The sequence below is a fragment of the Tachypleus tridentatus genome, chromosome 7 (assembly GCF_004210375.1).
Source record: "Tachypleus tridentatus isolate NWPU-2018 chromosome 7, ASM421037v1, whole genome shotgun sequence".
Classification (NCBI taxonomy): domain Eukaryota; kingdom Metazoa; phylum Arthropoda; class Merostomata; order Xiphosura; family Limulidae; genus Tachypleus; species Tachypleus tridentatus.
This window is the reverse complement of record NC_134831.1, coordinates 176,997,881-177,021,523: the sequence shown is the minus strand read 5'-3', so window position 1 is coordinate 177,021,523 and position 23,643 is coordinate 176,997,881. Positions and strand designations below refer to the sequence as shown.

At 33.4% G+C, this 23,643-nt stretch overlaps 1 protein-coding gene across 3 annotated transcripts in view; it reads left to right on the top strand.

The window, feature by feature from the left end:
* LOC143257350 (octopamine receptor beta-2R-like) overlaps positions 1-23,643 on the top strand; it is a 101,369-nt gene that overhangs the window by 33,664 nt on the left and 44,062 nt on the right. Inside the window, exon 2 of one of the 3 annotated variants that reach the window (XM_076515891.1) lies at positions 16,157-20,630. The exons of the other annotated variants lie outside the window; for them this stretch is intronic. The gene's annotated coding sequence lies outside the window, so the exon portion shown is untranslated. Of the gene's footprint in view, positions 1-16,156; positions 20,631-23,643 lie in introns of those variants that run through there. 3 annotated transcript variants of the gene reach the window in all.

Genomic DNA, 23,643 nt, shown 5'->3' with positions numbered 1-23,643 from the left:
CCATAGTAACGGTTCATTTGATTGTTGTTGTTTTTTAATGCTGGCTAAATGCCAAGTGGTTCAAACTCGTCACATAAGACGTGTTTATTATTTGCTTGACAAACTTGATATATTTGTATCCATCCCAGGAAAAAACTTCACACCTGCTGGACGACTTTCTACTGTACAAGGAAACGTCATCAAAATAATTTATCTCTTTCAGCAGTGAAGTGAAAGTGATAATTTCGTAAATTTCTTGATGAACAAATATATAACTACGTTCTCACAACTTTACTTCATTTCTGAGACTGAAAATATTGCTCAGCTTCAGCATCTAATGTTTCACCGGTTATTTATGTGTTAAATAGTTATAGAATTGTGTGTATTATTAGCGTTATTTACGTGGTAAATACTGAATTATACATATTTTGAGTTATTTACGAGTTCATAATCACTAAATGGTGTATATAATTAAAGTGGGTATATATATTATCCCCAAGACTGTTTTCCCAGTATCTTAGTAATAGAGGAGGTAAACGGGAAGAGAGAGGTTTATGAAGGTCTAAATCAGCTCGTAGCTACCTTAAAGAAACAACGCACTTTAGATTAAAAGTGTATCGTTAAGTTGTCGAATACGCTCTCAGAAGCGATGCCTATTTAGCTAAGAGTCACTAGTGGCATTGGTACCTGGTACTGTTATCTTGCCTCTCACCCTCTTCTCAGCAGATTAAGGGCATTTTATCTGCTCTTTAACCCATTTATCGCTATGCATTAATCTTAAGAGACTTGTTGTAGATCTCTTTCTAGAAAGTCCTGGGTCTCTAAACCGATACATATTTCTTTGTTTTCCAGTGTAGTTACGTACAAGGGATATCGTCATCTCGGAAATTCTAAATTGATGATCTGAACACAAATCTCTTATAATTAACCAAAAGGCTGCCAAAACCTGTGTCCCCATGAACTCAGTTCATAACGAGAATGGTTGAGTGGTAATCATTAAGTAATTAAATAATAGAAACCATCGTCAAGTAACTAGACCTTTTGAAGAATACACATATGAGGAAACAGTTATTTGGAAACAGAATATCCTCCACCTAATTCACTACTGTTCTTATATGGTTGATAAATTTCCGCACGCACGCACACACACACGCACATTTGACTTTCCACTAATAAGTCATTTTCTTCAGATATTTCTGACTCTGTTATAACTTTAAGACCTTTATTTGAATATTTGGGGTAACAGGCCTCAATTTGCTTAATAACAGAACACTCGTTTATAACTGTATATGAGAACTATACGGAAACCGGGAGTTAAAGTTATTTAAAAAGGACGAAAGGATACACAGTAACGTTCAGTACAAAGAAGGCAAGTAACTAATTGAGCCGTATGTATTCAAATAATATTAAACTCATTTGAGTATTTCTTTTGTGGGTATTTTAAATAGGAAACAGAAATGTATCTCAAATGCCACGTGCCAAGGCAAGAATGTTACGTCATCGAAACTTACGAGTCTATTCTTGTTTCTGGGACCGTCAACCGAAATGAATTACGGAATTAGCTCTGGTCTTTCTGATATATTGACTTTAGTGAATAAAGAAACACAGAGAGAGTGAGATAAATAGTATAATATGTCCTTCCTCTCGTAGTTAACTTTCATTGACTGGGTGTGCTATCGAAATTGTTTCATGCAGCGGAAAGCGGATAGTAATGTCCCATCAATAACACAGAAAAGACTCTGACGTCTGTCACTAGGAGACAGAGGTGTGGAGAAATTAATGGCCATTACCGAAAGGCACAACCGGTTCTAGCTGGGTTCCACAATAGTCCCGGCATTACACAAACATGAATTCGCTCCAAGTGGTAATGCCATTACAATAAATTAACTCCTTCCTAGGTTAACTCACCCCACCGAACGTAAGAAAACTCAAATATGTCTGTCAAGAGAGATTCGTCATGGTGACCAGATTTATCAAACAGTATACACAACTATGACGACTTGATCGGTACTACTGCTGCCAGGTCTGTAATTTCAACTTACATCTATACTACTACCATGTAGAAATAAGAACAGCTAAAGTTATAAATTTCGCTAGTTTTCTCTCTGTTGTTAAGTTCCCAGATCCAAAGACAGTAGGGGGACATTTAATTTTAAATAAAACGTCTTGTAGTTCCAGGAAAACATAAGTTTTTTTATTTACTTATGTTTTAAGCTTTCAATTTGTACTGGAAGTTCTAAATTCATTGTGAAAACAATCTGAAGCCGAAACGTTCAGTCAATCAAATAACCTATAGGTCGTTTTATTTATGAATATAAATAGTGTTAGTTTTGTAATTGCTTGTAACGTTGTAATTTTTGTTATATGTTAACTTTGAGCAAGTCACATCGCTCGTTAGTGTACATGACTTAGGCGATGTTGGAAACGTCTGTAATGGGCTTCTTTTGGACGCTATGATTCATTTAATAAAGTCGCAAAATAATTCTTATAGACGGAACCTAAATTATCTATTGTGTTGAATTCTTGGAGTTTCTGGCGTAGTGTAGAAGTCATTAAAAGCGAGGAGCACGCCCATGGAAGCGTGCCATTATCTTTCTTTTTTCGTACAGGGGGGGGCGCTGCAGGAAACGTATTTTTTCGCTTATTGTATATTGATTTGAAGGCTGTTATTACACATTGTATTTATGAAGAAAGAATTATTTTATTTTTCATCGTATGACGTTTTTTTGTTTGTTTGTTTTTTATTATTAGTTATAAGCCTGAAACAAAAATATGTTTTGTTTTTTTTCTTTTTTGACAGTCAATGTTTAGGGAACGTAACAATGCATTATTACGAGTGCAGAAAAGCGTAGCAATTATCTAGTGGTCCTTTATGTGTTGAAGTCCGACTAGGGGGCCGTACAATAATATAAACACGTTAAAGTCTTTCTTTAATGATGTGATTATAATATTTATTACCGGAAATTTCTTCTTAAAGTGATTTTTATGGATGCACAACGTATCTATTGATTACTGAGAGATAAAACCTATTGAAATAAATATTTATTTATGAGAAATGTGAAAAGCCATCATTTATATATAAATTACTGAAAGATGTAAAAAACAATTAGGAGTAAATGTTTCAGTTGACAGGTGTTCAACTCCAAGTTCACACACACTTAGTAAACACAAAATCAAATAATCAAGTTAACTTACTGTGTTGGTAATTTTGCATTGTACCCCCGCTGGATAAGCGATAAGTCTTTTGATCTATGATACCAAAATCATATGTTCGACTCCCTTTAGTAGATACAGCAGATAATCCAATATGGCTTTGCTTTAAAAAACACACACAAGTTTCTTTTCTCCGACCTCACCACATTAGAAACATTAAATATAAGATGTTAAAAGAATGTGTTTTAAAATTACCCATAATTAATATTACCACGTGCATTGACGTTGTTATAAAACTATAGTAGTGCAAAGGGAAAAAATATGTTTAAGTTTCCTTCATTTACTGGCAGAATAATACGGTAATATTGTATTTAAAGAGAAATGCTACAGATGTGAGCGTGGGCCACCAACTTCCATTACCTTGAGTCGTAACACAGGAACCGTTCGCTCAATGTAAAGTTTCACGTGACATTAAACGTCATAAGTCGTCTAGCAACGGTATCTCGTATTTTACTAGTGACATACATTTTCAATACAAAACTTCAACAACGCGGGAAGTATTAAAGTAGCCGGAAAAATTATGCGGTCAAATTCAACTCTGTTTTTTTGTTAGTGGGAGGGAGTCATCAAAATTGGTTCCGCCAGCTCCTAGCAACTACTAATAACACCAATCAGACAAAATGACAACATTCCTTTATGGGCCACTGTAGAATAAACAATTTAAACTTTTTCCTGCATTGTAGTTATATGCACCAAATGAATAGAAGGACTTTTACTGGGGAAGGAAGGGCGTTAAAATGTTACAGTCAATCCCACTAATCGTCGGTAAAAGAGTAGCCCAAGAGTTGGCGGTGGGTGGTGATGACTAGTTGCCTTTCATCTAGTCTTCCATTGCTAAATTAGGGACGGCTAGCGCAGATAGTCCTTGTGTAGCTTTGCGCAAAATTAAAAAACAAAACAAAAAACAAACCTTACCTGGTTAGTAAAGTTGCGTTTTTACGTGATTATTCACTTCCTTTCCTGGTTACTCAAGTCCTTACCTAATTAATCAAGTTAAGTTCTTAACCATTCACTTGAGCTACAGTTTAACTCAGAAGACAAATTTATCAGCTACTTAGAAGGACTTTACACGTGGTAAAATTATACTGGCTATTTGAAAACCAGACGAGCATCATAGAAAACCTAACGGTTAAGTGTACATAATTTTGTGATAAGCCAGAACACATGATAATGTAATTAACACCCCTGGAATTTCCCTTCCTTATTCAGGAGAAACATGTTATTGTTCACACTTCAAGTGGCACGCAGGAGTTAGATTAAAAACAGGATAGAAGAATTATCCTACGAACATCCATTATCTGTCTTCTTGTTTTGTCTGTCTACCTTTCAGTTTGTACTACTTGTAGTTTGATTATAAAGACCCTCTAAAAATAATTTCTACACTTCTTTTCGGCTTGATAAGTTTGTGAACAAACAAATATTCAAACTAGGCTATTAATGCATTTCTCGTTTTATTCTAATATCTTTGTTGATAAAAAACTAAATTGAAATCTTCTTTGACTTTGTTTCAGCTAGTTACCCAGTTAAACTGTTAGATTAATGTCTTTAAACACGAAAACTTTGGTCATAACGAACCTCATCAGGTTTTACAAGGTTTAATATTAAATCTGCTGTGAACAGCCTTTAAGAAATGACAAATTTTACAGTTTTCTATAATAATTTTTACAGAAAAATCGACATTCAGTTATCACTTTTTAATGAATCCATATATTCCATTACTTTTAGTTACAGAGTCCAAAGCTTCCGTTTTAAGGAGTTTAAACCTTCTATTCAATTGTTTAAAAAAGTTTGTGTCAAAAGTTTTCGGTTAACATATATAACGTTTCTCATCTTATTTTACGGATTACAAGCTTTTTTTAAAATCTTAGTTTCTTGTAAAGAAATTTTACAGTCTCGTAGGTTTTCTTTCAACTGTTCCGACGGATTCCATATTACATGTTAACTGTTTTTATCAGTTTCTTATCGTTTGTCAGAAATGTTTATTCACAACTTAACACATGTTAACTATCTTTACGAATTTCAATATATTTATAGAAACAATTCTCAGGTAATTCGATCTTTCTGGCCCACAAGTGGAGCAATGGTGTGTCTACGGACACGCACCGCTAGAAACCGAGCTTCGATACACGTGTTGGCAGCACAAAAATACACAATCGGCTATCTGTAAAACTTATAAAGGCAAGTTCTTACGGATATTACACAGTCTTTCTTAACAGCTGTTGATATATTTTAGTGTTTAGAGTCTGTATTAAAACTCTGTGTTCCTGAGAGTAGAGATAGAGGTTTTCTGTAAGTCTTCAACTCTACGTTTAATTTTTAGTTTTTTAATTTCTGTTTCCGAATAAAACATTAATCGGCGTTTATACGATTCATTTTAAAATGAAGTACTTTCAACAAACGACAGAACAAAAAGAAATCAAACTATACGTTACTCATACAACACCTTAATCAATAGATCAACAGTATCTGTTTAATTACTTCTCATCCTGAGCAAATCAGTGTTAAAGCGCCAATACATCACTGTTAACAAAAATACAGTATCTGTTTAACAAGTTTTCATCCTGATCAGATCATTGCGGCCCGGCATGGCCAGGTAGGTTAATGCGTTGGAATTGTAATCTGAGGGTCGCGGGTTCGAATCCCGGTCGCACTAAACATGCTCGCCCTTTCAGCCGTGGAGGCGGAATAATGTGACGGTCAATCCCACTATTCGTTGGTAAAATAGTAGCCCAAGAGTTGGTGGTGGGTGGTGATGACTAGCTGCCTTCCTTCTAGCCTTACACAGGTAAATTAGGGACAGCTAGCGCAGATAGCCCTCGAGTAGCTTTGTGCGAAATTCAAAAAACAAACAATCAAATCATTGTTAAAGTACCAATACCAGTACAGAAGATACTTGGGCGATTGGGTTATGGTGAAACTCATGTTGAAGGCAGCAGACGTTGATATGCGAAGATGATGGTGTCTGGTTCAATTTAGTAAAACAGGGACTTATATTTATTGTTGCTAAAAATGTTTATTATATTAGTTTGTTCTTACTTACACTTTCTCCCTTGGATTTTTTACTATTAAATGCAGTGCTGTGATAATATGTATAGAATAACCTGTTTCAGCGATTTATCATTAAGCATTTTGTACATATTGTAAAATAATTGTTTGATAACAACAGGTACGGGTCTTGTGTATATATATATTCAGGCTAATTCAAAGGAAAATTTGTATCGAATATTCTACACAGGATAGAGGTAAGACAATCATCTCTGATCGGTTGGATTTTTTTTTTTTTACGTTTTATGTGATGAGATACTTAAATATTTAACTTCGCAGTCACTAAAGAAAACTTTCATACTAACACACTTAGTACTGACGAATTAAGACCATGTTTTAAACGTCACTCTAACATTAGGTTTTGTTGAGAATAAAATAGAACAACGCAATTTCTGGGCGTTAGCCACTCCCTTATCAAGAGTGAATGTTCTTAGGCTTAAGATATTCAGTCTAAGTGTTAAATAGTATTGTTAGGAAACGTTCTTGTACCAATACAGTCACGGGACACTGACCGTTTTATTATTAACAGTGAATTTTTTTTTTTTTTGCTTTAAGTGTAGATTCTTACAATCACTCTAAAAACCTAAAGTAATAAAGCCGTGAAAGTTACGATGTATTTTTAGTGCAAGTTTCAAATTTTAAGAGATACCACAAACTAGTCGAAAAGTTAAACCGTAATTGATCACTGGTAACTCTAAATCTGGAAAAATAATAATAATACAATACGTTACTAATAATAAAAGATGCCTAAGAAATAAGTAAAATGTCAGCAAGTCCCCACAATCGTGGCGGGAAAGCACGACCTCCCAGAAGCATATTTATATCGCTTTATCATCTACTCCAAGGGTGTGCAACATTTTTCGTCGTTGGGCCATATAACCAACTTCATCAATCAAGCGGGGCCACTTAAAAAACAAGCTTATTCGTGTACATGCACAATAAATTAAAAAAAATTCTCAAAATGCAAGCAATAATATTTTATATTTTTGCATGAGTGATCATTTTAGTGCGACACTTGAAATTTAGAGTCCTTGCAGAGCTTGTCAATATCAGCTTTGACAGAAGTGGTTGCCACTCTTAACTGACTGGTCAAATGTTCATCAGTCAGCTGACTTCTACATTTGGTTTTGATGAGCTTCATTTTGGAGAAAAATTGCTCACAGCAGTAGGTGCTACCAAAAAGGGAGGCAATTCTTTGTGCATGACGGGACAAATTGGGAAACTTTTCACGTACACAGAGTTTGTAAAAGTCTAGCAAACTGTTTTCAGAGAATTTCCTTTTAGTGTCCATGTCAGCCTGCAGTTCAATGAGTTCCATTTGGCAATCATCAGGACTGTCTTCCACTGCCAAATCAAAAGGTTGAGCGAACAATTTCAATCTAATTTCAGTTTGTCTGAAATCTGGAAATCTGTTTGCAAACTCATCACGCAGCTTTTGTACACTGGTTCCATATTTGGTGCAATCCAGATTAGGAAATTCCAGTTTCCTGGTTGCAAGACATGTAAAATGGGTCAATATGGCTCTTCTCAACTGAACCTGGAAAAGTTCCAATTTCTTCTCAAAAGCACAAATATGCTCAAACAACTTATTCACAAGTTGACTTTTCCCTTGTAGTTTTAAGTTTAAATCAGACAGATGCTGTGTAATGTCTGTGAGGAATGCTAAGTCATTCAGCCAGTTCTCATTGCTCAAGAAGTCCACATTCTGACGTTTGCTCTCCATGAAGAACATAATCTCTACAGATTAGCATCTCTTCAAAGTAGCAGCTCTACTAAGCCAACGTACAGCAGAGAAGTGCAAAACATCTGAATACTCACTGTCCAGCTCATCTAAAAAGTTTTAAATTGTCGATGATTTAATCCTCGTGTTCGAATATAATTTACGCATTGGACGACATTTTTCATGACTTCTGCAAAATCCAGAACTTTGGTGCATAAGCTCTCTTGGTGAATAATGCAATGGCTTACAACTACGTCTTGTGCTCCAATTGCAGTTAGAAATTTCTTGGTGAATCCATTTGTCCTACCTGTCATGGAAGGAGCACCATCTGTTATAACACCACATAATTTATAAGGATTCAGTTCAAACTTTTCTACAACCTTAAGCACTTGTTCACAAATATCCTGTCCTGTGGTTGTGGAGGAAAGGCTTGCCATATCTAAAAGTCTTCGAAAACATCAAAGCCTGCAGTAACAGCTTTGATGAAAATGACAAGTTGGGATGTGTCATTGATATCAGTGCTTTCATCCAAAGCCAGACTGAAAGCTTCACACGAATTCAATCTCTCTTTCAAAGTTTCTTTGATGTCCTCTGAAAGATCTTTTGTCCTGCGTGAGACAGTAAAGCGGGAAAGGCTAGTTTGCTCCACCAAATATTTTTCTCTGGACATGCATATTCTGTGAATATTGTTAAACAATTTTAATAAATTCTCCATCACTGAAAGGTTTTCCCTTTTCTGCCATACATTCACAAAGCTTAAAACTCAGTTTTGTCACCAGTTCTGAATTTTTCTTGAAAGTGGTAAAACACCTTGTTGCTTTTCAATGGATGTTTTAAATGTTCAATTTTGTCCTTTCGTGCCTGACCAACAATTTCATCAAACTGGGAGGAGTGCTTAGTTGCGTAATGTCGCTTAATATTGTACTCTTTCATGACTGCAATTGTAGTTTGACAGACGAGGCAGACAACACCTTGAATATGTGGGACAACAAGATATTTTGTGCACCATTCACTCTTGAATAACCTTCCCTCATCATCAATTTTTCGTTTCTTAACTGCTGACATTTTACTAGCCCTGAAATCAAAACAAAAATTATTCTCACGAAAATAGCAAAGTAGAAAAAACATAGAATTTATTTACACATGGAACCTCTTATGGACAGAAACACATGTTTCTAAATTGGCATCCCGATCATAGCCTTCCGGTACTTAAATTAATTGAGAATAGCAAAATACAGTGTGACCTCGCCTATTCGCGGTTCGCATTCGCGGCCCCGCATATTCGCGGGTTATGCGCGAACTGCGTTTTGTAGGTCACAGAGACTGAAAGGGCTTTTCGAGGAGATTTCTGTTGTATTTACTCAATCAAGCCGTTTTATCAATTGTCGTCTTCACCAAACAAGATTGGACTGCTATTGGCTGACTGCCTCAGCTTCCCCAACAACGCAAACGGCAAAGCACAGCCCGGTAGCGCACGGTACAATTTAGTGAAATACATAACAGTATGCAATATTGCTACATTATTACTGCATCAATGAGTATAAGTATCATTAGTGTTTGGGAAGCATTTCATATAGTATATAATCGCATACATATACGTTTTAAAACTGCATCCAATATTCGCGTTTTTCGCTATTCGCGGAGGGTAAAGAACGTAACCCCGCGAATAACGAGGTCATACTGTACATAGAATCAGATGCATCTGAAAGCAAAAATTTTAATAAATTCAGTAAAGTCACAACAATATGCTAAATAATAATCAATTTACCTTCAATCTCTTGTAGTAACTGTAAAAGGTAATAAAATTTTCACCAATAATGAATGACGGACAGCAGAGGTTAGGGAAAATTGTCGCCAGTGGGCGAAGGCGAGGTTCAGGACATGACGTTGAGTCGTAGACAATAGTGCTAGTGCACGTCACCTATTCATGCCCTAAGGAGGCCGACCAATCGAATTCGGCCTGCTCCTCTCTAGCAAAGATAATTTTAGAAGTTTGTCGAGTCGAAGCCTGGGAATCCCGTAGGATCAATGCTTTTAAAAATATTCCATTTGCGTTGGATTACAGATCAGGCCACATGGTTAGATTACAACAACTAGGGCCACACTAAATGGCTTGGCGGGCCGGGTTGTGGCCCTCGGGCCGCCTGTTGCACACCCCTGATCTACTCCATCATACGGTGAATCATGGAAACATAATATTGATGAAAAAATAGTTGAAAATAAGACACAGACGCAAATTATAGGTAAAATCTTTAAAACATTATATCAATAGAACTGTAAAATAAGAAGAAATAATTTACAGTATCAAAATAGTATATATTATTAAAATAGTAGATATTATCAAAATAGGATATATTAAAATAGTAGATATTATCAAAATAGGATATATTAAAATAGTAGATATTATTAATATAGTAGATATTATAAAAATAAGAGATATTATTAAAAGAGTAGATATTATCAAAGTAGTAGATATTATCAAAGTAGTAGATATTATTAAATTAGTAGATATTATCAAAATACCAGATATTATTAAATTAGTAGATATTATCAAAATAGTAGATATTTTTAAAATAATAGATACTATAAAAATAATAGATATTATAAAATTAGTAGATGTTATCACAATGGTAGATATTATTAAAATATTAGATATCAAAATAGTAGATGTTATCGAAGAAGTAGATGTTATCAAAATAGGCGATATTATCAGAATAGGAGATATTATCAAAATAGGAGATATCATGTAAATTGTAGATACATATTATTAAAAATAGCAGATATTATCAAAATAGTACATATTATTGAATTAGTAGATATATCAAAATAGCAAATATATCAAAATCGTAGATATTTTAAAAATAATAGACATTATCAAAATAGGAGATATAATTAAAATAATAGATATTATAAAAATAATAGATGTTATCAAAATAGTAGTTATTATTAAATTGTTAGATATCAAAATATCAGATATTATCAAAATACGAGATATTATTAAAATAGTAGATATTATTAAAATAGTAGATATTATGTAAATTGTATATATTATCAAAATAATATATATTGTTAAAATAGTAGATATTATCAAAATTTTAGGTATTATTAAAATGAAATATTACAAATATTTCTAATACAAATTACAATAATATATATCTAAGCGTGAGTGTTAGTATTTGCAGAATAACAAATACTGCAATTATGGTTAGAAAAAGGAATCAGGTGGAAGAAATAAATTTTGAATGGTAATATAAAAAAGTGGCTTTCAGTTGAAGGGTGGTTGTTGTTTTTTACAACCGATTTCTCAGTAAGATTAAAGACTTGGGACAAATTTCATTTATTAAAATTATTTTATACAAAATATACTGAATAATATGATGAAATGTGGTTAGTTTGTTTCCAAAGTTACACAAAGGTCTGTGTGTTGTAACCAGCAGGGGTATAGAAACCAGCTTTTTTTAGCGTTATAAACTTTCAGACTCACTGCTGTGCCACTAGGAGGCCAATGAAGTTCTTATAAATAATTAATAAAAATTTCTTCGTTAAAGTTCGTAGGTAAAATAAAATACATACAGAACTGTATAATACTGTGTTTGGACAAGAGAATATTTTGACATTCTTCTATGTCATTACAGAATGTTAATTTCAACACTATGGTAATGTTTCACTGACCCCTGTTGACAACTGAATGAGTCAGGATGAAAATACTTATCATTCTTTAGAATTCCTATATACTTATACCAAGGGTATGTCGTAAGAGTTCTGCTTGAATGAACATACTGATAAAATTTTGGGTCTGAAATATCTGTCGTGGTACTCAATGCAATGTCTTAACTTTATAGAAGGAAGGTAGGAAGGACTTAGCATATGGAACATATATGATAGAAGAAATTTATTTATTAATTTAATAGTACACCACAAATAAACCTTAATAAAGACAGTGTTTAATACTATATATTACGTTTTGTTGTGACACATCCAAAGAGCGTAGAGTTCGCATAAAGGCTTTACGTGATGCTGGTTGGAGTCTCTGATAAATTGCTGCAACCTTGAAATGGTCCATAGATACTGTCTATACACCCTAGATCATGAGGCCAAGACAGGTAAATTTGAAAATAAGAAAGGAAGAAACAGAACAACTAAATTTTATGATACTGATGTTAAGTATCTCTTTATATCAGAAGGAAGAATATCACTGATCTAAAGCATGAGATAAACAACCATGTACCAGAAAAGTGTCCAGATGTACAGTATTAGGAAGACTGGATGAGAATGGAATATTTGGTTGTGTAGAAGTTAAAAATTCTTTGCTTTGATCTCCAAATACAAGTACTAAAACTAGAATGTTGATGATTGGAAAAGGGTGTTATGGACACATGAGTCCAAGTTTTGAATATATGGTTCAAAGCATAGATTGTAGTCCGAAGAAACGTGAAATATACATACCTCAGTGCATAGCACCTAACATGAAGCATGGGGTAGGCAGTGTGAAGGTTTGTTTTGTTTTGATTTTTTTCTGATGAGGCGACAGGAGATATTTAAAAAATGTAATAATGGACCAGCACCATGTACTGATCCGTTATGGTACACCTAGTGGTTTTGTATCCTTGGTAAAGGATTTTACTACTAAGAAGATAATGACCCCAAACACACATCCAACACATGTAGAAATTACTTAGCTAAGAAAGGAACTGTTGGAGTCATTCGAAAAATGCAAAGATCCCCACAGACCCCCTGATCTCAACCCAATTGAGTAGATCTAGGATTTGAAAGATCAAAACTTGACAAATCAAAAGTTATTTTCGTAAAAACCTCATAGAAGTATATTACAGACATTTGGAGTAAAACACCAAAGGACAATTTGAATAGATATTTTACAACCATGTCTAAAAGTCTGTCTGTAGTTACTAAAGTAAAAGGGGAACACACACAATATTAACTGTTTACTGAACTCAACCACTTCCACTGAGTTCATGTTGTACTAAATATGGAGATTAATAACATTTTGATGTTTCACCTGTGATTTACCTTTCATTGTTCTTTAAAAGCAGACTGAAATCAATTTTTTTGCTTTGTCCTAACATCTTTACACAATACTACATAATGATCTTTAGATATGTTGTTTTATTTAGTTATCAGACTATTTCATATGACTTTTATTAAGTGCATTACTGTGATATAACTCTGACCTGTGGAACTAGTAAAAGGGGTACAAATGCGTGCGATATCACAAAATGTTTCGTACACTAAGCTGTGGGTGCGTTATAAGAGGGGCAGTCAATCTTTTAACGTGGGCGGTGACTGACAGAGCACTGCTGTTAGTTGAATGACCTTCCCTCTGGTCAGTAGCTCATAATTAGGCACGGCAACAGGTCTCACTAGCCTTCCTATTAACACAAAATACATATTATGCTATCAAATGAGGCCAAGACATGTAAGATTTGGTTGTGGTTTTTATTTATATTGTTGTTGTTGGTGGTTTTCTCTTAATACAGAGTTACACAATACACTTTCTGCACTGTCCCCACCGTGGGTTTCGAATCTATAATCTCAGTCTCTTGAGACATGTTAACAAACCGAATATAAAACCTAGCACTGAAGTGAATTTCTGACAGTAATGGCATCTAATATAAGACAAAAATATACATTTTACTGTTAATGGACATTAAATTTTCACTACAGTGCTTTAATGAGTTTTTAGACACATAATTTTTTTAAACATTCCATGTAAGTTTCAAGTACTTTCCATAAATATACAAAACTATGTATAATAACTTCTAAATGTTTTAGTCCAGAAACGTGTTACCAAGTGTTAATGGTAATCAGACTGCTACACCTAACAATATTTAACTTTACACCTTCACGGTAGTTAGGGTAACAGTTGTTTCGCAGCTGTCTCTGGCTATCAGACTAGGTTAGTTTTAGTTTCCCATCTATGTTATTTATGTAAACCTTTTCTTGTTTACGTCAACTAGATCAAGACGGCTTTATTTGATATATTATTATTACACGTGACACCCAAAGAGAGGTGCACTTCATCAAACAATCTTTCAAATTCTCTCGTTCTTTCTTTGCTTTTGTTTTTTTTCGCGGCCACGTTGATGTCAAAGAATCCAGTCTAGTACATTCAAAAGTATGTAAACCTAAGTACTGCACTTAGAAGAAAAGAAAGAAACAGTAAATAGTATACATTCAGATAAGAAAACAACTCTGTGTTTTTAATAACTGTCTCATCTACACTACAGAGAATAATTCAAGGCCTAGTCTGTATACACACAAGTATTATAGAAATGTTTCTGTTGGGTTGTTTTTTTCATTAGAAGGCTAATTATACTGAAGACGAATGAAAGTTATCTTAAGTGTTAAGTTAAGTTAAGTACCTTCCTCGTGATCGCTTAGCAGTAAGCTTAATGGCTGAAAACGTTCAGATTCAGGATTTGATAACTGTGTAACTACGTGATACGAAGCCAAACAAAGTAATAACTATTTGATACGTGCTTAATGTCTTAATGAATTTAATTTATTATGCTTTACATGTAACTGACATTTTTCAAGAAAAAATAAATAAACAGTACAAACATAGGTAGGAGTTTTCCCCTTACTAAACTACAATGTGTTGTGACACAGTACAAACATAGGTAGGAGTTTTCCCCTTACTAAACTACAATGTGTTGTGACACAGTACAAACATAGGTAGGAGTTTCCCCTTACTAAACTACAATGTGTTGTGACACAGTACAAACATAGGTAGGAGTTTCCCCTTACTAAACTACAATGTGTTGTGACACAGTACAAACATAGGTAGGAGTTTCCCCTTACTAAACTACAACGTGTTGTGACACAGTACAAACATAGGTAGGAGTTTCCCCTCACTAAAGTACATCGTGTTGGGACACAGTGCTAATACAAGAGTTTTTCCATTACTAAAGTTATTCATGTTTGTTTGTTTCTACCGTTTTATTTGATTTTCAGCGCCGAGAATGATTACTGAACCTAATATACGAAATCCTATAACAAATGGATCTTTCTTTATCAGGAGCTAACTTTTCATATTATCTCTAAAATAAGTAATAGATGTATTGAACTACAGTGGAACCCCTCTAATCAGACCAGTTTGTCTCAGTCCCGAAGGTGGCTGCTTTAGAGGGATTCCTTCCACTGTATAATAACAGCGGCGTTTATTGCCTAGTTACATAAATCTTTTGTTTACCCTAAACAAAAAAGAGACCATCATGTAAAACAATTTAAATTTTAAAGTTTCGTTTCTTTTGAATTTCGTGCAAAGCTACACTAGGGCTAACTGCGCTAGCTGGTCCTAATTTAGCAGTGAAAGACTAGAGGGAAGGCAGCTAGTCATCATCACCCACAACCAACTATTGGGATACTCTTTTACCAACGAATAGTGGGATTGGCTTTAACATAATAACGCTCCCACGGCTGAAAGGGCGAGTGTGTTTGGTGTGACGAGGATTCGAACCCGCGACCCTCGGATTACGAGTCGAGTGCCTTATTTACCTGGTCATGTCAGGGCCCATTTTAAGGTTTCATATCTTTATCTTTAATTGATTTTTACAACTATTTCCTCTCTCGTTACCATGAGTATCGAACCCTAAAACCTGGTAAACAGGAACGCTCGTAGTCTTATCTGTTCATTTCGGTAATGGAGTATTGTACATTTTTTTTCTCATTCTAACTGTGTAAATGAAATAAGCATATGAACTACAGTTTCATTGGTAACGGGTTTTAAATCTTCTAAGCAACAATGAAGACTTAGGCTTTCAATTAGTCTTTCCTGGTACATCCACGCTACCTATCTAGTGTTTTGAGAACATTTCAGTTTTTAACTGTTAATTACAATGTAGGTTGCCGTAACTCCTTCTGCCTTGGTTTGCGATGCAAATCCGGTATGAAGTTTATTTACAGAGAGACAACAAAAGTATTTTAAAAATAAAGGATTTATTAACTAGATGTCAGAAAGCGAACCATCTTTCTTGATCGATACAATTTTGTTTATTTTTAGAGAGCGTGGAAGCACAAAAGCTCATACCATATTATTCAAAATGTTAAACTTTATTATACAGCAAAACATTCATCGCGGTAATCTGAAGTTTCTAGTCGGGATTTTCCAATGTCTGAAACCAGTGTCTGATTGGTCACCCTGGATCTGAGATTTGTTCTTTATCTGTTTTATTCCTACAGGAGGAGTTATCAAAAGAATGGACGATATTCTCGAGAAAAAGATAAGAAAAACCCACACTTCCTGATGACCACATTCTCGTGCTGCATCTCTCCATCACTTCTCTTCTACCAATCAGGTTAAGTCACGAGCAGAGCTATCCTCGAAGAAGAAGAAGCGACGCTGTAAAGAGCGCGATAGCCTACGAATTAGGCTACATCAATAAATGTACATTCACCAAAAATATTCAGGCAAATTGAAATGAGTGCGAGAAACGGTTTGAAGTACAGTAATGTTTAAGATTATAGAACAATAAGTTCGTAGTATTAAAACAAAATAATTGAACAGTGCAGGTGATGTTTTAAACAATATACGCTTATACGGTACACATTGTACTCAACAATGACGTGCTAACCCTAGTTTATTAATTCACCGTTTACTTTAGAATTTGTAGAACATGGAAACGAAGTTGTATAAGAGATATTAATCGTTCTTCGACAAACTTTAACACTGCAAGAAAAGGAAACTGTGGAAAGTTTTACCGAATTAGTTTTCAGGTCGGTAAGTTTACCAGAAACTTTAGAACTTTAATATATGACAATATTTCTCCGTTGTTAATTCGGTTAACAGACGTATTGAACGGTTAAACACGTATCCGGTAAATGAAAGTATCGAACAATGTAAAACATAACCAATAAACAGAATTTGCGTTTAGTCTGAGAAATTAACGTATTTGTAGATAAAACAGACACGAGAACAAATGTTGTTTAAGTAACAGTAATAGCCTGGAAATAAATTCATGATGTCAGAAAAGCATGTGGGTTCAAGAACTCTTTATATAAAACGAAATAAAACACACCTACAAACAGAGCTTTTTCGAAAAGTGGACTTTCGTTCTAACGGGTAAGCTTGGAAATCATGAACAAGAAAGGTTCAATTTTCCATAGCGCCAGGACTGTAAAGCTTTTATGTTTTTATATTTGGCAAACAAACATGCTGTTAAGAAAGAAACAGATGTATATAATAAGCAAATGGACTGTGCAATAAAGATATCTTAATCTGTGAGAAGACATAATCTTCATAAACATATATTGTATTCAGTGAGAAGACATTGTTCATAAACAGATATTGTATTCAGTGAGAAGACATATTGTTCATAAACAGATATTGTATTCAGTGAGAAGACATATTGTTCATAAACATATATTGTATTCAGTGAGAAGACATATTGTTCATAAACAGATATTGTATTCAGTGAGAAGACATGTTCAGTAAACAGGTATTGTATTCAGTTAGAAGACATTGTTCATAAACAGATACTGTATTCAGTTAGAAGACATATTGTTCATAAACAGATACTGTATTCAGAGATAGAACATATTGTTCACAAACAGATATTGTATTCAGTAAGGAGACATTGTTCATGAACAAGTATGTGAGGAGACATGTTGTTCAGTAAGCACGTATTGTATCCAGATATAAGACGTGTTGTTTAATAAACAGGTATTGTGTCCAGTTAAAAGACATATTATTCATAAACAGATACTGTATTCAGTGAGAAGACATATTGTTCATAAACGGATATTGTATTCAGTGAGAAGACATGTTCAGTAAACAGGTATTGTATTCAGTTAGAAGACATTGTTCATAAACAGATACTGTATTCAGGTAGAAGACATTGTTTATAAACAGATACTGTATTCAGTGAAAATATATATTGTTCAAAAAGATGTATCGTATTCAAGAAGATGTATCGTATTCAGTTAGAAGACATCTTGTTCATAAACAAGTATTGTATTCAGTGAGGAGACATTGTTCATGAACAAGTATGTGAGAAGACATGTTGTTCAGTAAACACGTTTTGTATCCAGATATAAGACGTGTTGTTTAATAAACAAGCACTGTATTTATTTAGAAGGCATATTGTCCAGTTAGAAGACATATTGTTCATTAAGGAGACAAGTGTTACATTAGTGTAAATGTTTTTCGTTAAGAACATTTACTCTTCACTAAATATATATTAGTTTAATTAAATGGCTCGTGCTTCAGTTCATTTAAAGACTAACATTTTGGTGTTTACTAGAAATATTTGGTTTCGATAAGTTCTGACCCGATTTAAATTTCTTTAAACATTCACGCTAACACATAGTGCAGGGAATAAATCAGTTAACTTTTCTGTTTTCTTGGTAACAACTTAGTGGCTACGTTTGCACATCAGTAAATTTAGTTTCGTAATATACCATCAGCTGTCGCGAACATTTTGTTGACTTTGTTGAAACTGGCACGTTCAATTCGAATGATCACCCATAGCTCTATATTTCAAAAATTATCTCAGCCTGACAGTATTAAATCTGCAATATTCTGAAGAAAGAACACGGACAGTTTCTGCCTTTTAATTTGATTAAGCCCTTTGTGTCTCCTAAATCAAACAAATCTCTCATAACTATAACGTTACAACCCCTCATGGTAGATTAACAGTTTTCACTGTATTATTACCCGCGTTTTAATATTATCAATATAGGGATAGTTACTTTGAAGCCGTTAGCTTTATATAAAACCACTTGGCGTATAGAGATTATATATAATTAGGGTTCAAGTTAACAGTTTTTCGAAACTATGGGTTTCATATCCATAAAATAACACAAAATATTACTCGCACTTTAAGTTGTGGGTGTGTTGTAACTGTGGCAGTCATCCTCTTAGAATTGATTAGGGGTAGCATGTTAATCTCCTGTCGATCTATATATATTTATATTAGTAATCCTCGTGTCAAAATAATTGTTTTACATAAAATAACGTTAATCCATTTCCATGTCGTTTCTCACAGGTGAAAATGACTTCCAATTCTACGTATTAACAAAATCACTTACTTTGATTTAAAATAAAGTAATAGTTTCCAGAATACGCTATTACACTCGAAGTTACACAGAAATAAAAAGATTTCTGGTATCTTTGGTTCTCTTGAATAGAAAACCATAATAAATGCCGCAACTTCTATGAGCTCTGGTTTCGAGCCCCGAATCTTTCAAGTAGCTAACGACAACTGTGGACAGAAATATTTCACATTTATCGTTAGCTTTTTTTATTTAGTGGATGCTCATAAAAAGTAATTAAGTTAATAAGTCGTGTTATATTGTACACTTTGGTAGCTGAATTTTCGGTCTCAACGCCTGCATTTAAAAACAACCGTGTGTGTGGTATCTTACAATACAACGCCTGCGTGTAAAAACAAGTGTGTGTGGTATCTCACAATACAACGCCTGCGTGTAAAAACAACTGTGTGTGTGGTATCTCACAATACAACACCTGCGTATAAAAACAACCGTGTGTGTGATATCTCACAATACAACACCTGTGTATAAAAACAACCGTGTGTGTGGTACCTCACAATAAAATGCCTGTATGTAAAAACAACCGTGTGTGTGGTATCTTACAATACAACACCTGCGTATAAAAACAACCGTGTGTGTGGTACCTCACAATAAAATGCCTGCGTGTAAAAACAACCGTGTGTGTGGTATCTTACAATACAACACCTGCGTATAAAAACAACCGTGTGTGTGGTACCTCACAATAAAATGCCTGCGTGTAAAAACAACCGTGTGTGTGGTATCTTATAATACGTTGCCTGCGTGTAAAAACAACGGTGTGTGTGGTATCTTATAATACGTTGCCTGCGTGTAAAAACAACGGTGTGTGTGGTATCTTATAATACAATGCCGGCATGTAAAAACAACCGTGTGTGTGGTATCTCACAATAAAATGCCTGTATGTAAAAACGACCGTGTGAGTCGTGTCTTACAATATAGACTCTGAATTTAAAAGCAAATACGTGAGACGTTTCTTATAGAACAGCTTCTGTATTTGAAATCGACCGTGTCAGTTTTATCTTAAAACGTAGCTCTTGCATTTAAACACGAGTGTATAAGTTGTTGTTGTTTTTGCGTTACAACTGCTGTATTTGAAAAAGAGCGAATGAGTTGTGTTCTACAACGTAGTTCCTATATTTAAAAACAGCTGTGTAAGTTGTGTTTTTCAATATATCCTCTGCATTTAAAAACAGCCATGTGGATTGTATATGAAACCAAAGTTATTTCTGACAAGCGTAACAAAAAAAAAAAAAAAAACTCCCAACAGACTAGAATGAAAGATTTGTTCACATTTCTTGTCATCTCGAGCTATATATATTTACAATGTTCTATTATCCATCGCATTACAAACGAACGTTACAGAATAGGAACATTAGGGTTAAAGTTCTGACAATGTCAGTTAAAGTTTGTAATTAATGTGTTTCAAGTGTGGTTCGAATTTGCATAATACATGTTTCATAAACAAATATTTCAATAATAATGTTAATGGCATGCAGTGACGTGACCATTGTCGTGAGTGCATATTTATATATATGTATATGTAGTCTTAGTGGAAGCCACTGTATATTGTGTATGAAATATTTTCAAACAGTACATAATGAAATAAAAATAAGTTAATTTCATTCAATTGTTGGTATATTTTTATTGTTGTTGTTTCATTTTTCTTTCTTTTGCTCGTTAATACACTTCTAACTAGTGTGTTGTTGTTTCTGTAGAGAAAAAATTTAGTCATTCGAAATAGCAAATTAAAACGAATCGAAATCAGCAAGTTTGGAGTTCCTGAACTCCGTTGAGAAGTCTTGATGTCGCTTCAATCACGACTTATAATTTTCTTTAAGAATTATCTGTTTGATAGTTGTTCTTGGCTCTTATGAACTGCGTCTTACAGAACAGCCATCGTATTTCAAAACCACCTCTTCAGCAATGTATTATTGTTTAGCTCCTACACTTAAAAACGACCCTGTTATCAATGTTTTGTAGGGTAACACCTATTTTTAAAATAGAAACAGCTATATTTAACGACGACTTTATTAGCAGTGTCTTGCAGGGTAACAGCTATATTTATAAAATACTTTATTAGCAGTTTTTTATAAAGTAACAAATATATTTATATACGACTTTATTAGCAATGTTTTATAGGGTAACAGCTATATTTAAAAACGATTTTCTTAGCAATGTTTTATAAAGTAACAGTTTATTGAAAAACGACTTTATTAGCAATGACTTACAGGTTAAAAGCAATATTTGAAAACTACTTTATTAGCAGTGTTCTTTATGGTAACAGCTATATTTATAAACGACTTTATTAGCAATAGTTTATAAAGTAACACATATAATTAAAAGTAACTTTATTAACAGTGTTTTACGGGATAACAGCAATATTTTAAAAACGTCTTTATCAGCAACGTTTTATAAAGTAACAGATATAATTATAAATTACTTTATTTGCAATGTTTTATAGGGTAACAACTATACTTATAAACGACCTCATTAACAATGTTTTACAGGGTAGCAGCTATACTTTTAAACGACTTTATTAGCAATATTTTATAAAGTAACACATATAATTAAAAGTAACTTTATTAACAGTGTTTTACGGGGTAACAGCAATATTTTAAAAACGTCTTTATTAGCAACGTTTTATAAAGTAACAGATATATTTATAAATTACTTTATTTGCAATGTTTTATAGGGTAACAACTATACTTATAAACGACCTCATTAACAATGTTTTACAGGGTAGCAGCTATACTTTTAAACGACTTTATTAGCAATATGTTATACAGTAACAGCTATATTTATAAACGACTTTATTAGCAATGTTTTATGAAGTAACAGATACATCTAAAAATAACTTTATTAGCAATGTTTTACAGGCTAACAGCTATTTTTAAAACGACTTTATTACCAATATTTCACAGGGTACAATCTCTATTCCAAAACGACTTTATTAGCAGTGTTATATAAAGTAACAGCTATATTTATAAATTATTTTATTAGCAATGTTTATAGGGTAACAGCCATACTTATAAACGACCGTATTAACAATGTTTTACAGGGTAACAGCTCTATTTAAAGCGACTTTATTAGCAATGTTTAATAAACGACTTTATTAGCAATATTTTATAAAGTAACAGCTACATTTAAAAACGACTTATTAGCAGTTTTTTCATAAAGTTACAGATAATTTATAAACGACTTTATTAACAATGTTTCATAGTGTAACAACTATATTTAAAAACAAATTTATTAGTAATGTTTTACAGGTTGAAATCTACATTTAAAACGACTCTATTAAAAATGTTTTACAGGTAAATAGCTATATTTGAAAACGACTTTTAGGAATGTTTATAAAGTAACAGCTATATTTGTAATCGACTTTCTTACCCATATTTTATAAAGTAACAGCTATGTTTGTAATCGACTTTCTTACCCATGTTTTATAAAGTAACAGCTATATTTGTAATCGACTTTCTTACCCATATTTTATAAAGTAACAGCTATATTTGTAATCGACTTTCTTACCCATATTTTATAAAGTAACAGCTATATTTGTAATCGACTTTCTTACCCATGTTTTATAAAGTAAGAGTTATATTTGTAATCGACTTGCTTACCCATATTTTATAAAGTAACAGCTGCATAAAGCGATATTATTAGTATTGTTTCATAATGTAACAGATGTATTTAAAAACGGTTTTATTAGCAATGTTTTATATGGTAACAGCTGTATTTCCAATCGACTTTATTAGCAACGTTTTATAGGTTAACAGATATATTAAAATGACTTTATAGCAATATTTTATAAAGTAACAGCTATGTTTATAAACGACCTTATTCACAATCTTTTACATAGTCACAGCTTTATTTATAAACGACTTTATTAGGAATGTTTTATAGAGTAATAGCTCTCTTTATAAACGACCTTATTAACAATGTTTTACAGGATAACAGCTATATTTAAAAGGAACTTTATTAGCACTGTTTTATATAGTAACAGATATATTTATAAACGTCCTTATTAACAATGTTTTACGGGGTACAAGCTATATTTATAAACGACTTTATTAACAATGATTTATAGGGTAACAGCTACATTTATAAACGACTTTATTAGCAATGTTTTAAGAAGTAACGAATATGTTTAAAAATAGCTTTATTATGAATGTTTTACAGGTTAACAGCTATATTTGAAAACGAGTTTGTTAACAATGTTTTATAAAGTAACAGCTATATTTAAAAACGACTTTATCAGCATTGTTTTGTAGGGTAACAACATTGTGTATCCTACAAGTGCTGCGTCATTGTCATATCGATCGTGTTTCAAAAGAGAGTAAATTTGTATGCCACCCACTGACGAAGAATTTCCATTCACATATCAGTGTGAAGATATTCAGTTAATTAAGGTTTTTATTTATGCTCTTTGAACAAAGCCGAGTGTGAAATATTTAATTAATTTGACATTTTAAACAGAAACAGACTCAGGATAAGACACACGCCTAGGGAGGAGTCTCATTGTGGAGAACCTACGACCTAACAATTTTTAGTTCTGTCCACAGAGTTGATCTTAAGGTCCTCCGTATGGAGGACTTACAATATAAAAATGCCCTCTCCTGCCCACAGAACTGACCTTAAGTTTC